The following is an 18,985-nucleotide window of genomic DNA, read 5'->3' on the forward strand; positions in this document are numbered from 1 at the left end:
TCCCTAAAACCCAGAGTCCCGAAAATCTAAAATCTCGAAAGCCCAGATAACTAAGTCGATTTTAAAATCCACTTTCCACTTTTAAGTGGAATTTATGTTTTATTTTTTGTTTAAATCGTGCTTTCGCTAAATTCGGGTCTATACAATAGACAATACAATTAAGAGTTTTAATATTTAAGTTATAATAAAATTGTATGTTTAAATTGTTATTTAATTTGTGTAAGTATAATTATTTTTAATTTTCCGTTTTCGAGATTCTGGATTTTCGGGATTTCGGATTTTAAGGATTCTGGGTTTTATGGATTCTTGATTTTCAGGATTGCGGTTTTTCTGGATTCAAAATTTCTCCCTTAGATTTTATCTAGATGTTCCAGATTATTGAATTGAAAACCTATTTTTCGCCAACTTCTAAGTAAATTTTATTCACATATGTAGGTACATATCTTTTTCCAAACTATTAAATATTTTCTTCAGACGGATTTTTGGGGTTGAGATAAAAATCGCGAAAAACGGAGAACCTGAAAAATTTGCGCAAATATTTCATTTTATATACTCGTAATTTTTCGGAATCTCGATTTGGAATAAAAATAAGTAGAACTGTTATTCCTTTTTCGTGACCTTTGTTAAATAACTTAATTAGTTACCAAAAACGACCTATAGCCTACACAGAAAAACAAGTTAAAAATAAGTAGTGTTTAAAAAATTAAATTAAATATATGAATCGTTGCCTGGGTTTTTGTTTCTTAACAATTTTGATATTTTTATTTTTTTTTTACTTTCCGAACATTCAACTTTTAAAAATGTCTCCTAGGGGGTTCGTCACAAAAATTCACAATAGATTGTCATGTAAAAAATCGGCTTAAAAGCTATTTTTTATCCTTTGTAATGTTACTGCCATTTTCTTGTTATTGATCACATTTTTTTAATAGAAAACATTCTGTTGACTTATCCACTAGTTTTATGGTAGCCCATTCAAGTTTATAGCCTGTCACAAGCCCAGACTTCTAATTTTATTATTTAGTAAAAATTAATCGACTAGAAACTACAATACAGTAATATAATTGGATCCGTTTGTTAATATGCCTTGACTTAAGTCATTTAGCGTAAATTTATTGTTCATTAAAAAATGTGTTACGCCTTTTTGAAACCCGATAAAGCCACGATTGTGTTTATAAAAAAAAAGAATTAAAACAAATAATAAACAAAATTAATTCTTTATTGTGACTTTTCCACAAATAACAAAACAATTTAATGGTTCAATTTGCAAACAGTAGCCTATAAAAAAAATTACTATATGCAATAAGTACCGACCCAGACTTTGAAAGCGGGCAATCTCAAGACCTTGCTTTAAACTTTTCCGGCTTTGCTTTCCAATTTCCAAGTTTAACTGCAAATTAACATACAAAAAATTATATATATCTTAAATATTCATTTGTGAGTTTTTTTTCTCTTTTCATTCTTTTATGGGGAATATTATAGCATGGGAACTTAAACTATAACACCCCATAACCTTCCGCAGACTCTAGACAAACATAAGAAAAAATTATTGCACCCATTAATTTGTTTGAACCAATTAAAACAAAAAATAACACTCAATTGGTTTTCAAGACCTACACTTTATTGTAATGCGCGGACCACAGTAGTTGTTATATGTATGGTCATTAGATTCAGATATAAGACTTGGGGGCATATTTGATCAAGAAGATAATAATAATATTTTTTTTGTTATTGTTGTCTCAATTTCTAATAATTGCTGTCAATTTATTTGCAGTAATTGAACAAATTTGATACGCGCACTTTTGTGTGTTGCGTGTCTTTTTTTCTTTGCAATTTTCTCTTTATTACTTCGGTGCGGACAAATGTATTTTACACCTCTCTATATTAAGTCATCATTGACATGCATGCCTCTTTTTAAGTCTGAATGTGAATTTGCACTTGCAGTTTTCTTTTAATAAAAAGAAAAAAACTTGTTTTAATGGCTTCAGGTGTTAATGATTTTGATTATAATTCGAAAATCAACAAAAGTTTTATTACTTTTTGTTTTCAATCAAAATAAATCTTCCTGTCCTTGAATTTTATGGTCAATCAACTCTAGGCCCGATGGCATCTTTTCTTGTTTTAATGTTTGTTTAACGATAATTCAAAATTAAATGCACGATTTTGCTGCGCTTTTATGAGTTTATGGTACTTAAAATTTGGAAGATAATGTTTTGGAATTTGAGGTTGGGGTTGTACAGGAAGATTGAATAGACCTGAGCTTCTCTGCACAATTGGTGAGCAATATAATCTAACACCTTTCATGGGTCATTGATTGAAGATTTCTCGTTTTAGCAGTGCTCAATTTTAAAGATTTTGATTAGGGCAACACTATTCTTACGAATTGCATTGTTTAACTGTTTTTAAGATCAAAACCATAATTTGAAGAAAATTGATGAATCACATCATCATAGGGGAGCTAAAAACCCCAAAGGCTGAAAGAAACGGGTTGTTTTTTATATGTTTTTCATTCTAAACAATGATAGTACACTCGAATTCAAAAACTTACGACACTAACAAGATTTTAAAGGATGCAATTTATTACTATTTTCAATTAAAAGAATTTCGATACGTTCTTTATACCAGAAGTAAGGAACCTCATCTCTGACATTTAACTTACCTAACATCAATCTCAAATGCTCAAAATCGCAAACGCCAATTTTGAAAATAATTTCAAACTCATTTGCAAGAAATATGGGCTAGGAAATAAAGTGTTATGACCTATTCACAATAAAGTTAAATTCATGTCCAAGCTAAATTTCGTGCAAATCAGTCCGAAATTATAGCATTTCAAATTCAAATTGGTATGGATAATTATTTCATTTGTCATTTCTGCAACAGGCTATTAAATAGGAAGTTTTCCAAGGTAAGATATTAGATTATTATCATGAAATGATTAAAAAAAAAAAATATTTAAAAAAACAAGCGCAATATAAGAACAGAGTATTTATGTCATTATGATTTAAGTTCCTTACTATGCACTTTTGAATATTAAAACAATTTGTTAATGGAAAAGTCGGTTCAACAGCTAATTTTATCGTATTATTAACTGTTAATTTATAAACCTAAAACGGTATTAAATTAATAAGCATTTAACAAACCAAAAAATACGTGAGACAAACAACTTAGGTAAAGATTAAAATAATTTAACTGCCAAACTTGCATATTATAATTTTATTATGCATCATTCATTTTTGTTTTCATCTTTTTATTGTTATTTAAACACCAAAACTGGAAATTAGTTGACATGGATGTTTTATAATGACTTAAAGCAAATAACAAATCATCGCATAAGATGATTTAAAAACTACGTTTCGGATAAATAAGACTTTTTTTCTTTAATTTCAGGTAATGACAGTTTTTATTAGATTTTTGTGTGTTCCATTATATTCAAGTCCATGGTATTTATTTTTTAACAGTTCCAAGCATTAGTATCAAGACCTGAAGTGAAAAATTGCTATTCCTTCAAACAATTTTAGTTCCTAAAACACTGGTCAACAAAAATAATTTTTTTTTTGCTACAAGAACCGAAATATACTTTTCTGAAGGTTTTAGGGTTTATAAACTCGAGTCCGAAGTCAGAAAAATTCTATTAGACTCCAGTTTTTAAATATTTTTACTATAAACAATTGTATTTTATAACGGTATTTAATATTTCAAAATCGGTGGCTAATAGAATATTTCTGACTTCGGAGACATAAACTTTCATGCAACCATTTAGCTAAGATTTTACTCTCAGAGCAAGTGACGCAAGAAATTCTCTATTTATTGCAAGGACTTAAGATAAATGTCATTTTTAGGTGTATTCTCACTGGATATTTTATTTTGCTTGCATCCAGAGCATCCAGTTGTTTAAGATATTTTTTTATTTCTTCCCATCCAAAGGTTACAGTACTCTTCAACAGCCAATTCTTAAAGCAATTTCCGTATTGAGCTTTAATCATCGGTAAACGGTGTTATTTTGCAGATAAAACGTTTCGTTAGAACGTTATATTTATAAAATTTTAAAGGTGCCCCACCTTTTAACAATGAATAAGACAAACATTACTTGGAGTCATTGCTTACAGCTGCTGATACAACTTGCTAAGCTTTATGGTATAAGCATTTCGAGCTACATTAAAATACTTACTTTCAATAGATTTAAATATGAAATAGGATAATACTCAATAACTTTGAACTGATCACTCTTATCGTAAAAATTATGTCTCGCATGGAATACTTTCAATAGTTAAATCAGCGTAATTTTTTTTCCACATATAAGCAACAAAATACGACTTTATTTTTGACTTTTAATTTATAATGTTAATCCAAAAGTAAAAAAAATTGTATGTAGAAAATTAAATACTTTATGTACCTACCTAAAAACGTTATACCCATAAAAATATTTTTCATAATACTGACAACAATGTGCTTTACAGAAAAAACTGATATTTTCGACAATTTATTTTATTTTTTTAAATGACGATTTTTTTTTCTAAAAGCTCAATCGGAAAAAAATGTATAGACACACATTTTTAAGAGAATTATATGAACTTAAAGTCGATATTTTACCTAAAAAAACTGTTTTCAATAGGTTAATCCCAATTGCATCAATAGTTAAACAAAAAATGACTTAAACAGCAAACTACTAACTACCAACATTCTAATTCTATCCATTATGAAACACGTAGGTACTACATTCTATCGACATCATTCTAACCTGTTCAATGAATTGCAAAAATAATGACATATCTCCTTTAAATTTATATAAATTTCATATAATGTCAAATTTGATTATATCTGTCTTGTCATTCTAACTAACAAATTCAATCAGTTATTATCAATCTGTCATAGCTTGTTATCATCAACTACTCAAAAATATACAAATCAAAAAAGATATTTCGTCGTGCTTCATATAAATCGCCCACTCACTCAGACTGACAAATTAAGAATGACAAGATCGGCTAATATTACCAAATTTGGTTAAAAACAACTTACTTGTAGGCACATTGTTGTGACTTTGCAAAAACAAAAAAAAATACTAGATTTTGTAATTTATGAACCACATGTGTACAAGTTTTGCAGATCTTAATCATGAAGTTACAAAGATCTATGACAGTGACCTTAAGCGACATCTGTTTGTTGCCTATCCCTGTTTTTTATGTGTGGCTATAACCTCGTTTGTATGCTAAATCAATTAGACGTCGTGTTTAATTGCTTTTTAGATCTTTTTTAATATTTGTTGAAGTAATCACAAGTGGGAAATCGGACTTTATGGATACAAATTCATATTTTCTCACACTTTACAGTAGAATTGTATACTTGACAAAGTTGGCGAAAAATAAAAGTTAAGTTTTATGAGGAAATTACAAAAAAATTTACTTAAGTTTCGATGTGAGAGCTCAAATTTTCCAGCTTCATTGATAGTTGACAACTGCTTCCAGCTAAGTTTATAGAAAACTTGTCGAATTCTAAATGTTTTGGGTAAAAAAAATCCAACTTTCAGAGCCTTTGAGTTCACTGTAGGCAATGTTAACCTCATCAACGCTGATCTCAGTCTAGCTCATCAAGGACATTATCAGTATCGTTTTACCCAATGACGCTCCAGACAGCTTTAGTTTAGGTATAATGTGTAATAATAATAATTGCTATTCAACAAATTTAATTCAAATAAATTTAACAACATTTGCATTGAATTTTTATTGTTAAACTCATTCATGCTCATATGAATGATGAAGGTGCTAGAAAAAAATAATTGTGCTGTCAGATTCAGGTAGAGTCAAGTTGAATAGAGTCAATACTTTGAAGTAGGTGTTCTTATTTTCTAAAGAGACTTTAGGCTTTGGCTTCTGACGCACCTATTATATTGAATTTTATTGATTGAAATGTACTTGGCGGAAAGAAAAAATAAAACAAACAAAAGCCTTTTATTTTTTTCAAAACTAACAAATCGTGAGACTTTTTGTCTTGAAATTCAGTTCATTTGATATGTTTAATCTAAAGACTTCAATAAGTGTTGACTTTGAATTTAACAAGGTAATTAAAAAAGAAGTCAGTTTATATACAAGTAATGATTTGTATTGAAGTAGGTTATAGTGTGACTTATGAGGGGCATCTACTTTACAAAATAGGTTAGGCTTTTATGGTAATAATTGATCATACTTTTGTTTCGTTTTTCAATCAGAGTTAATATAAACTGTTAAATGGATAGAAATGCTTTTGGAAATGGGGAATAGTTTAATATTGGGCGAAAGATTATAAAAGACACGTCAATACGTACATAAGTGTAAAAATAAATATGTTCATAAATATTAAGATATTACTCCTAAGGAAATTCATAGTCCGCTGAATATAGAATTTAATTTTGGAAATATTCATTAAGATGTATTCAAATGTTTTTTTTTTTTTTTTGTGTCCTTAATAATAATTTAATCTGCCTTTAACATCAACTGCGGTAAGTTTGAGGACTTATTTTTCTCTTGACCAGATCTTAGCTTTAAGTGCATTTTCTATCATTGTCATTTTAAATATTTCTCTCAAAAACTTACCGTTTTTTCTCAAATTGATTACAATTTCAAGTACTTCTTCAGTGCAATTATTTTTCCTCTACCCATTTTGAATTTGAAATACATCATATTTATAATTTTTTTTACAATAAATATATCATTAAATTAAACATGCTCTTCTACCGGACAGCATAAGGCATAATAGTCTAAGAGCTCACAGCAAATTTTGGGAGTGGAGGGATAACCAAAATGTGAGTATGCAGTTTTATAGCCTTATGCGTTCTTATAACGAATTCAAAAGTCTGGCAGCTTTAAATCGCGGCTTTGTATTGTTTTCAAGGGGTTGAAAAATGTGAGTTTTCCTATTCATATATGTAGGCTAAATTCACACTATTTCATATTATTTATACAGCAACTGATGCTCTGTCATTTTCCCTAAGCCTGAAGACATCAATCTTGACGATGGGATTAATAGAACTCAAGATATAAACTTTTTAAGCGGCTTTGTTTTGGAGACTTTTCCGTTTAATTTTTTGTTTGTTATTTTGAACTCAAAACTCTCCAAGAAGAGAGTTGATATGGTTAGTTAAAAAGGCTTATATCTTGATTTCTTTTTGTCGTATCACCGAGATTGAGGTATTGAGGCTCAGGGGAAATGACAGAGCATCATTCCTTATATTCAGAATGTGAATTTTTGCTTACTTAGCCTACTCACATTAATTGGAAAACTCGCGTTGCTTAACCCCCCGAAAACCATATAAAGCCGTGATTTAAAGCTGCCAGACTTTCGAATACATCATTAGAAGTCATAAGGCTATAAAACTGCATACTCATATTTTGGTTATACCTCCACTCCCAAAATTTGCTGTGGGCTCTCGGTCTATAATGGTTTATTTCTTTGAACGAGAGTCAAATTCGATCAACACAGAAATAAACTGGTTATATTCCAAAAATCTTATTTTCTAAAAAAAACTTAGTGTGCTTAAAAATATGGCCACTACTGTACATCGATTTCTTATGTATTCTGTACTAACTTTTAACTTCATCTCATTAATGTTATGCAATGTACGCTTACCAATGGCCCAAAATCGCCTTACCTCCCTTATATTTACTTTGCTTTGCGAAAATAATGGAACAAACAGTTATGGGTGCTTTTTCAAAACCTGTGAGTCTTGTTCAAGTTCTTATGAAAACATGACTTGACACTGATCAAGAAACGAATAACATGCCTACATATAAGCGTTTGCCTGCGAATCAAATGAATAACAACTCTGAGGTCTTTAATTTGCTTATAAGACCTAATCTTTATTACGTTGAAAAAGATTTTGACAACTTGAAATATTGGAAATTACAGAAACGAAGCTATCTTAAGTAGATATCTGAGGGCTATACCCTGGAAGACCACATGTAATTAAATTATTTAATTTTCAATCTTACATGTCTATCCATTTAAAACTTAATGCATAACAAAATTAACAAATTGATAATTATCTCATCCAACTAAATGAATATCTTTTCAAATAAAAAATTAATTTAATCATCAGCCATTATAAATAAAAACAATCTAATCTGCATATGTCGTCAGATGTTGGTCTTCGTCGTCTTCGTGTCGTCGACATCGTATAGAGTCATTCGAAAGGCGGTAGCTTCTATAAATCCATTCAAAAGCCATCACATGCACTCCTTAATCTTAAGCAAAACACTTATTTGCATAAAACACACAGCGAGTTGTGTTTTACGATGATGCCACTGTTTTTTAATGATTTATTTTATAAAACAACACAAAATAAAAAATAAAAGAAGAAAATAATATTTCAAGTTCATGCATAATAACTCGGTCATAGATTTATAAATGAAATAAAAAATGTGGAAAAATAAAAGAAATGCCTCAAGCGATTCGCCACAAAGTTTATAGATATTTTTGTTTTGTCTATCTTCTTTTTTTGTGGCTTAAAGAAAGTGATATAAAAAATTGATATATTCATCAACCAATAAATATGCTTTCATTAAGTGGTTTTCTGTCTAGGATTTTAATTTATTTATTTGTATCGAATTTCAAATCTAGCACAGACAAGTTCAAATTTCACGATCTCCCTTGAAATAGTTTTGAAGATACTTTTGCTAGTCGTACTTCACGAACATTTATGGAATATAAGCAAAAAAGAAAACAAATCTTAACGTACGTGACGTATATTAAGACATATTTAAAAGATAGAATTTAGTGAACTGTCAATCTTAGTCATTTTGTGTGCATTTACCTGCTGCACATGTCATTTAAAGGAAATAGCTGCATTTTCTATAGTTGGCTTCCAACAAAATAAAAAAACATATTAAAGCCAAACAGCTGTGACAGCTGGAAACAAAGTGTCATTTCACGCTCAAGCTATAGTGAAGATGAAAGGCTCTATCCACATGACAGATTTTGCCATTTTAAAGTTAACATAACGAGCTATGTAAGTAAGGTTATGCAATTCTTATATAGCACTATTATAGTGCATCTCAATTCAGTTGTTCATCTGTTGTTGGATATATTTTGCAACATTATACAACTAATAGCTGCCAAGTTAAACTATTCTTCAAAAACATTCATTCATTGAACTTAACTTGACGATAATTCATAAAGAAGAATTAAGGTATTTAAGCCATCAATTAGGTATATTTGTAAATCGACTTTTAATAACTTAACATTAATTTAACCAAAGCTAAGAGTGTGGTGTTAATTATTTAAATATTTGAGCAAAGATTAAGAAGATATTGTATATTTTTGCAAATTCATCATTATTGATAGCTCTTTTTTTCATGTAAATTTACTGCAAAAAGCTATATTTTCAACGTTTTACCCTTTTAAGTTTTTTTTTTTTAGTAGCGATATGTTGTAAGCTCGTAACTGATCACTGGAAACGAAAAAAAAGTGTCTTGTTTAGACAATATACAAATTTTGTGATGGATGTTTAGGAGTTAAAAATAATAAGCCAATAGTTTTGAATTTTTATTTTTGTTTTTAACTGACTACGGCAAAGTCAAAAGAAGGATTATTTGTTTAACGGTATGTATCTACGTTCATCTCTTCCATCATATCTTCTTAACTATTTATCGTAATTTAGCAAATGAGATATAGTTAGAAGCGTGTTTCTTGGCTATAGGTTATGTGAAGATATATTGATATGAATATGGCGGCTTATAGAGGCAAAATGCATGAATTAGTTTGTATATAATGTACAGCGTTTATGGAAATACTTTATCGCTTCAAAAAAGAAAAATTGAAATAATGAACAAACCCGGGTAATTATGGTGTTTTGTTAAATTTATGATGTGAATACTGTAATTTTAAATTATTTGTTTTATAGAAGTTCTTGATGTTATTTAAAATCTCTACCTCCAAAGTGCAGCCATTTATAAATTATCTTAACAAACAAAAGAAGTTCTTACGAGTATGTAAATTTAGTACCTAAACTTATGTATATTTTCCTCCATATCTTCCTGTGAGAAAAATTACTAAACTTTAAAATACTACTCCATTTAAGGGTTTCCTCTTAGTTTTAGAAATAGGGTAGGTACTTAAGTGCGTTGACTTTTGAGCAAGTTTTCTTCAGGGTGGCTGATGAATCATGCTACTGAAGTAACAACTTGTTTTGGGAGTATGAAATTAATCCATCTTTAGTTTGATTATGAGACTATTATTTACATTAAATAAAAACTAACAATTGGGATTATGACAGTCGTATTGGTATTGGGCGCCATTTTCATGTCGATAAATTCGTTTAAAAGAGAGTTTCGAAGTACATTTGGTCCCATGTCTTCGAACAGATGACCAAAATAAGGTAAGTAAGGTCTTTGATAAGACATAGCCAATCGTTCGAAGTTCTTGCCATCAAAATCTTCAAATTCGGAATGAGGAAATAATTTTTTTGTAGATGGGTCTATGCTTGCAAATATAAACGTTTTAGTTTAAAATTTACTTGCCCAAATTATCATCGCCCAGCAGAAAGTCTCAAATTAAACCTCATAGACTTCCCGATTTCTTTTGAATTTGCCTGGAAACTACTTCAAATGGTTTAAGAAGTAGAAATTGCTGAAGTCAACTTATTTTTTTCAAGAAATTCGTCTGATTTAAAACTATCCATTCAAACAATAAACAAATTGAAAAATTTCTACTTCAACTTTTCGGCCATTCATGAGCACAATTTTGATAAGATTCCTAAAATTCACATTTTTTAAAAATCACTAAGCCCTGGGGCCAAATCGTCGCATCCGTTGACGAAACCTCAAGCGTACGAAAGATAATTTCGTGATACATTAAACGAGCACAGCGATTGGGATGACGGCATACGTTAGAAAACAGCACTAAATTTTTGGTAGAATGTACAACTGCATAGGCCAAAACATAATTACTGACAAATTTGACTTCGTCGACCCCTATGCGAGGATGGCCGAGTGGTCTGAGACGCCTGACTCAAAAAACAATGTTGCATTCTAAAGATATGGGAGCGTAAATGACATGGGTTCGAATCCCACTTTTGACAAAAATTTTTTTTTTTTTTTATACATTTCAAGAGTTTTATTATTTTTTTGGCTAATCACGTCGTTTTTTTCCATATAATTCTAATTTGAGGAATTATTTTTTTCTTAAATCATTGGGGGTTGGTGCTGGTGCTTTGAACTCTTTTGGTGAAATTTTATTTTGTTAATATATGCCCTAATGTATGTTTTCGTGATTTCAAACAGTTTGATTATTATTTTTAAAATAAGATATTCTTATATTTTCATTACTTTTTGAACCCATTAACAATTTGTTCGAAAACTTCAAACCAAACGAATGACATTCCGTTCAGTTGAATACGAAGTCGTTTGCTGTACGTATGACATCATGCCAAATGAACAGATTTCGTTAACGAGTTACTCGTTAACGTCTGCGACGATTTGACCCCTGATTTTTCAATCGTCAATTAGAATATCAGAGGAATAAATGTCAATATAAAAAAACTTTTATTCCTAGTAAGAATACGCCTTAACTGCGGTTTATCTGGCTATTGAAAAATTGGCTCTAAATAAACAAAATAAAAGTTTACTACCTTCTTCATGCAATATATGAAAAAAGAATTACATTCTTTGTTTTCATAATTATTATCATAAAATAAATTATTAAATAAAATTACCAAAAAAACTGTATTTTAATATGCAAGTTATACAATATTGAATTGTTTCTTTTTTTGTAACATTTTTTTTTAATTTCATAAAAAAAAAAAAACAAATTAAAAGCTATCTGCATATTTAATTTATAGCTTTTTGGATTTGGTTGTTGGTTTTGGATCAAAGCATCATCATCATTTGACAATAAATCATAAATATACATTTCTCTTTTACGCACTATTTCTCCAGTATGAAATGCGAATAATTAAAACTTTTCAAACTCTTTGAATCTTTCATTTCTGCCAAACAAAACAATCTATAAAATATTGACAGCAAAAAAGTGGGCAAAATCATGTTTTACCAGTGGAAACTATCAAAACCAGAATTTCTCCGAAGAATTGGCTTCTAGTACCTAAAGAAAGATCTTTTTGACATTTTAAAGAAGGTTTCTTCCCACACTATCAGGATCAAGCAATCAATTAAAATTAAAATGAGTTCATTAATATTTTACTGCTGGATGGCAAAATAAATTCAATTCAACTATAGGTACTTTTATAGTAATAAAAACGCAAAAAACTGCTCCAAAAACTTAAACGCTCTAATAATTCCAACGAAATGTTGATATTATTATTTTATTCTTTGTTTCTTTTTTTATTATTCGCTTCCATATACTTAGCTTGGTTTTAGAAAGGAAATAGATACATTTGGTATAGGAAAACCAACTGCTAATAAAATTTAGAAATAACCACAACATCATTAATGGCAAGCAAACCAACCAAGCTAATTGACTTTTACCCCAACTCCATGGGAATATACCAAAGAAGTACAGAAAAAAACAAAGACCATGCAACATTGCACTTTTGAAATCTTTTTGAATTCGGATTCAAGCTCTTGTTATAACTGGCAAAAAAGTGTGAGGGAATTTCAATATATCACGCCCCTTCTCTCATAACATAATTAATAAATATTTCGTATTAAAACTAAAAAAATGTTAAGCAAGGTTGCAGGAGGTGTGTGTTTTATTTAACACTTAACAATAAATTTTGGCCTGGTCATTATATGAAATTCATGAAATTTAGGCACAAAAAATGTACATTATTTCCTCTTGGAATGGCACCAGTCATGAATTACACCTCACGAAAATTCATTTAACTAGATCTGACTCAGACTCTTTTCGTGGCTTGACCTTCATATTGCCAAAGTTTCTTAAACGAAATAGTTAATTGAATGTGAGTCAATGTTCCGCATTTGCAATGCTGGTATAATTATAGATATAGAACCCAAATTCCATTGTCACAAGGCGCGCCTTAAAACGAAACATTTTTTTCTTGCAAATTTTGACTGTGGACTGCTTAGATATATAAATAAAATTGAAATACATAAATCAAGATTTATTACTTTTTATTGTGTTGGGGTTAGATGAGTGGGAGTTGGTTTTTGGATTTGAGGTTGGGGTACCTTTAAGTTGCCGGAAGTTATATTTTTGAGTAAATGTTTTGTAATCAATTGTAAATCAAGGAGATTAGTGCGAATTTGTCTGGACGTTAAGTGGTTTTACGTTATGTTATTAGAACTAAAATGGCATAACACTTTACAATTGGTAACAAAAATTACCCCAATAAAAACTAGAATTACTGGCTGACGGATATTATAATTTTTAGGAGGAGGTAAAACTTTTTGAAATTTCATGTAAGCAACATCAATCCGTTTTTATTTTGGTAGGCTTGGTCAGTTATTCACAAAAATCTGGTACTTAATCGCGAGAAAAGTATTTTTTTAACCAATATGTCTTACAGTGTTAAAATTTTAATCATCTAAACTAAGTGAGCCTCAGTTGTATTTATGAGTGACGTACATTAATTAACCGTCATTCTGCAAACGCAGTTTTGGGATATGTTTAAATTTAATTTTCTGTGATACTAGGTAGGTATGCTTCAATATCATGGCCAATAAAATATTTTCTCAAAAATATTTTCTTTACAATACATTGTGCAATAAAAAAAATGAAGAATGGTGAAAACCTTATTTTCGGGAACGCTCTAGGACATAATGTAGTTTTACTGATTTTTTTATATAAATTGGTACTAGAACAACGAAATTAAGTAATGTTTGATTTGAAAGCCTCCTTTTTTAAAACAACCATACATCATTCAAATTTCAAATTGATACTATTTCTAGATCCCTACAGAATTGTGCCAGAATATCAAGAGGGAAGGAGTCGATTTTGAAAAAATTTTAAGTCAAAAATGGTACAAATAACGCAAACAATTTTGTGTATGTGAGATTTTTGTATTTTAAATTTTCAGATAAGTTTAGTTTATAAGACTTCAAGTATAATTATTTCATTTTCATTATGTTGATACATTTTTACTTTCATGCTTATTGACGGGCGTTAAATTAAATTTGTAATAAATAAAATCCAAAAGTGTAAGCAATAGTTCCCTCTGTTCTAGTGGATTTATTATTGTAAAATACTTTGATTTAAAAGGAGCCTTAAATCTCCAAAATCAAAACCTTTAGAGCCAAATTTTGATAAATCGGAAATCAAATTTTGAGAAGGGTGCGAAATTTTTAAGGAGCCTGTTTAGAGATAAATAGATGGCTCTGGCTCTGGGAGTTAATATAAGTACAATCTTCCGAATAAGAGGAGAGCTGTTAAACCTCAATTTTATAGCACACCCCCCTGAGTTACCAAGAGGGAAATTGAAATATTTTTAGGGCCAAAATTAACGGTAGGTTCCTGTCATATGAAGAAAATTGGTAAAAGTTGTTTTTTTCTGAAACGGCTCTAACGATTTTGATTTAAAAAAAATACATTAAATGTAGCAAAAAAGGCCAAACATGTTTTTTGGCCCGTTATTAAATGTACCTTCATGCTATAGAACTTTCTTGATATCTAAATTTCTCGTACACGGCCTGACCGATTTCAAAAAAAAATTTTGTACAAAAAAATTTTATATTAGATACAATAAAAGTCACGAAAAGTCCAAAATTTGTTTTTTGAAAAATCAACTTTTTGAAAAGGTGCTAATCCATTTTATGGAAACTTTATTTTTATGTGTCGATTAAATTTACTTTTTAAAGGCATACCAAATTTTTGTGAATTATTTCATTAAGAAAAATTTCGAATTCGTTGTCATTTTTAAGATTTTTTCGAGATCATTGCTTCGAAATTTTTAAATTTTAGACTTTTTTCAAGATTTTGTAGAAGAATTCTCTTATAATCGTATTTAAAAAAAACACACTGTGAACTCTTTGGACTTTAAGTTTTCGTGTTTTCTCAGTTTTCGTGATCTACGAAAAATTCATACAGTTTCCCATTATCATAAACATATTTAATTATTTTCATTCCATCAAGAAAAAAAAATACTTTAAGAATAATTTTGACTTGCTTAGAGTGATTATTTTATGTCTATACAAAATTTGTATGCAAAATTTAAAAATTAAAAATTTTAATTGGAAAAATAATTTAATTTTCAAAATGATCATGGCTACTTTATGACTTTTACTTCCTTCATTCAAAAAAAAAACTTTAAGACTCTTAATTGCCTCTGCGTCTCGCATAAGTGAGAAATATATTGAAACAACTTAAATGTGAAAACAAACTTTTCTTTCTTTTATGCTTCTTTGGTGTCTAAAAATAATTTTATTACATAAAATAGTAACTTTCATAAAATAACTTTCATAGCGATCCATTGTACATATCTATCCAAATTTTATTTTTCCCATGAATATGAAAGCTAAAATACATTAATTTTATAAGGGCTACAAGGAAACTCCAACTAAAAAAAAAAACAAAAACAATCTACCCTAATGTGTTCATCCAACATATATTTCTTTTATTCGAAAAAATTCTAACTTATTTATTGAAAAAATTTTCCAGTCAAATAAATTCAAATACCTATATTCTTTACATCCATTTTTCAATGGAATGTCAATTAAAATTTACTCTCATAAATTCATCTTGAATTTCAAAGTTGTTTCGACAAATTATCTGTCAAATTATGACTTATATTTTACAAGTCTAAATGTGATATTTTTACAATAAAACATATCTAAAGGTTACAACTTTTTCCGATAATTACATGAGTAAGTAAGTATGCTAATTAACAAACATGAATCTGGCATTCCCCAAAACATGTTCTTATTGATATTTTTTGTTTTTTTTTTTTTAATTTGAACAACTTTTCATTAGTCAGCCTGAAAAAAACATAGAAACTAGCCTACCTTCCTTAATTATTTTTATATATTATCTGAGCTATAAGACTATAATAAGCCAACCAAACTATATTGACAGAGTTACTTAAAAAAAAAAAAAACAAATAACACTTGACAAGACAAAAAAAAACTTCATAAGATACAAAAAAAAAGTATCTAGCATCCTATTGTACCAAAGTAACAGGTAGGTTAGGTACCTCATCACATATAAGGGGTTTATGCAAAAACTTTTTTGCAAGATCTTTAAATGGCATAGAGACTTACTTTTATGATTGCATTCCTCTTGCACCTCCAAATACCGCTTCTTAAGTAACAACTTATTTAAATGTCTGATATCGTCTTCTTCGTTGTTTATACTACAAGTTGCAAGGTAGAAGTTATATTTTATATCTTTCCACCTAATCGTATCTGCTTTTTTTTTTTTTTTTAGCAGCTCGAACTGTCACTTTGGCCTGTCGCCGCTAGCTTAGAGCTTGAGCTAGAGCTGGACAATACACATAAAACAAAACAAAAGCAAGAAACGCGATCGAAACAATTTTTCGTTTTTTTTTGAACAAAAGTGGAAGTTTGTGCGGAAAACTCTTTTTTTTTTGTTTGCTGGATTTTCCTCTTTTCAAACTCTACACATACGTAGAAGGTATACTCCAACTGGAGGAAAGTTTATCAGCCTTTTGTGAGCCCGGATAATTGCGTCCCGCCAAATGCTGCCCAATTGAGCACAAGCTTCTTAGACTAACTTCACAACTTGCAAGGAATTTAATCGAATTTATAACGACCACGATTTTTTTTTAGTTCCACACTGTTACATACGTCGATGTCGCGTCGGTCGACGATCGTCGTCGTCGTTGTAATCGACTTTAGTCGATACAAGAGAGTGTGCGCGCGCGCCTTCTAAACAACCCGCCTAAAAGGTATTTCTTTTGAAACACTTTTTTTTTTAAGCAAACTCTCTGGTCTGCAACGATCGTTTGCATACCACAAACAAATACAAAAAAAATATAAAGATCACTCGCTTCGACTATATTCTCACTTTGCAACGCGAATTTTGTCGTTGTTATTGTCGTCGACGGACGACTTCGATCGTCGTCGTTGTTGTACTTCTTTTTTTTCTTACTCCTATTATGCAAGATTGCGCCTCGAGCTGTTTAAGTCTCGATCACTTTTTTTTGAGGACAAATAACGATCATGAGTGTACTTCTACTTTATTTCGAAGAACTATTTTTTAACTTTTTAATTAACCAATAAATTTAATTGTATTAATTTTTTGGTAATATTCCAATAAATCACTGCAGGTTACTCAACTTGCAAAATACTTTAAAGTCCGATCGTGCGACCGATCAGTTTTGTTAGAGATAGAACGTAGCGCATGTGCCGCCGATTGTTTACTGCAGCGCTAAGTCGCAGAGAACTCACTATTAACTGGCAAAAACTTGAGAGCGATGAAAGTATCAAAAAAAAAAGCCCGCAAAACTGAACCAAACTCAACCAACAACCCGCAAAGACTATACCACAGTTAATAAAGTTTTACCTCGCTACGACCGATTTAGCCCGATCATCCTAGACGAAATTTCACTATATTTCAAAGTTAATTTAAGTACAAGATTTTTTGATGCAGTTAGGTTCCTTTGATGGAGTAGAATATGAAACCACAGTTTTACACCAAAATTTGATATGGCGTATCCCCGAAAATGACCTCTGAACCCTTGGAAGTTCGAAAAAGTGATTTCAGTCGAATTTAACAGAAATTTTATCAAAGTTAATGGAAGTACACGATTTTTTGATGCAGTTAGGTTCCTTTGATGGAGGAGAATATGAAATCACAGTTTTACACCAAAATTTGATATGGCGTATCCCCGAAAATGACCTCTGAACCCTAGGAAGTTCGAAAAAGTGATTTCAGTCGAATTTAACAGAAATTTTATCAAAGTTAATGGAAGTACACGATTTTTTGATGCAGTTAGGTTCCTTTGATGGAGGAGAATATGAAATCACAGTCTTACACCAAAATTTGATATGGCGTATCCCCGAAAATGACCCCTGAGTAACAATTTAGCTTTCATAAGGGTCAATGCAAGCTATTTTTTGGCTTTCATATAACAAGAAGGACAGGTCTTATGCAAATCATTTTGGCGCATTTTACCGAAATTGCATAGGACTTTCCTTCACAGGTAATCCACAAGCTAATAGCTTGTGACAAACAGCTTAAAATGGCCTTACGGAGGTCTTTCTAGAGAATGTTTATCTAATGCACAAACCGGATTACTTGCGTAGGATGTTATAATAAGGCCTAATAGAAGTTGTTGTAGGTGATGTAGAAAATGTTGTAGAAAATGCATAAAAAAAAAGAATTAATTGAATTTCATTAATTTTCTTTTGATTTTTTCTATTTTGTATTTTCTACATATTATTTTATTTATTTTAATTTTTTCCTACTTTGTTTCTTTTCCTTTTTTGGAAATTCCACAGCTTTTTCTGTTGTTCTGAAATGATGAGAATATTATTTTAATTGAAAAACCAGGAATCGATCCCACGTACCTCTGCATACCTAGCCAGCAGTGGCGTATTGAGGGGGGGGGCTCAGGGGGCTCAAGCCCCCCCCAAGCCTGCAAAATCATGTCATTATTTGGCTGATTTCATCATAATCTACATGATTAACTGAGACTTGTTCGTAAATCTTGGAGATCTAGAGGCAGCTCAGATGATCGAGCCCCCTCCAAGTTCTGAAATGGCTGTTTGTGTTTGTTTGAGTAAGAGCCTTAGCTGACGTTGAGGGTTGGGATAATTTTTTCGGATTTTAGTCCAATTCAGAATTCTTCAAATATTTTTTTAGTATTTTGACGTCGAACTACCTACATCACCGTTAAATTTTGCAAAACTTCTTTTGCAATCTCAAAAAGCCGTATTTTATCGTCTTTAGTATATTTACTTTTTTTCAAAAATAATATTTTTCTCAAAGATATTGGAAATAGACATTTTTGATATCTCAAAATCTTAGTGGTCAACATAGCTAATGGTTTTTTTAAGCAAATTCCGGTTTGTGCTTCTGATTTGGATTAAAAAAGGAACATATTATGAAAAAGTATATAATTTCGGACTAGACATCAAAAAGAATTTCA

At 30.2% G+C, this 18,985-nt stretch overlaps 1 protein-coding gene across 1 annotated transcript in view; it reads right to left on the bottom strand.

Moving 5' to 3' along the window:
- The window catches only part of LOC129911148 (uncharacterized), an 88,251-nt gene extending 70,898 nt beyond the window's left edge, over positions 1 to 17,353 (bottom strand). Inside the window, exon 1 of the mRNA XM_055988852.1 lies at positions 16,134 to 17,353. The gene's annotated coding sequence lies outside the window, so the exon portion shown is untranslated. The remainder of the gene's footprint in view (positions 1 to 16,133) is intronic.
- Positions 17,354 to 18,985: the final 1,632 nt, after the last annotated feature.

The sequence above is a fragment of the Episyrphus balteatus genome, chromosome 2, assembly GCF_945859705.1.
Source record: "Episyrphus balteatus chromosome 2, idEpiBalt1.1, whole genome shotgun sequence".
In the NCBI taxonomy this organism is placed as follows: domain Eukaryota; kingdom Metazoa; phylum Arthropoda; class Insecta; order Diptera; family Syrphidae; genus Episyrphus; species Episyrphus balteatus.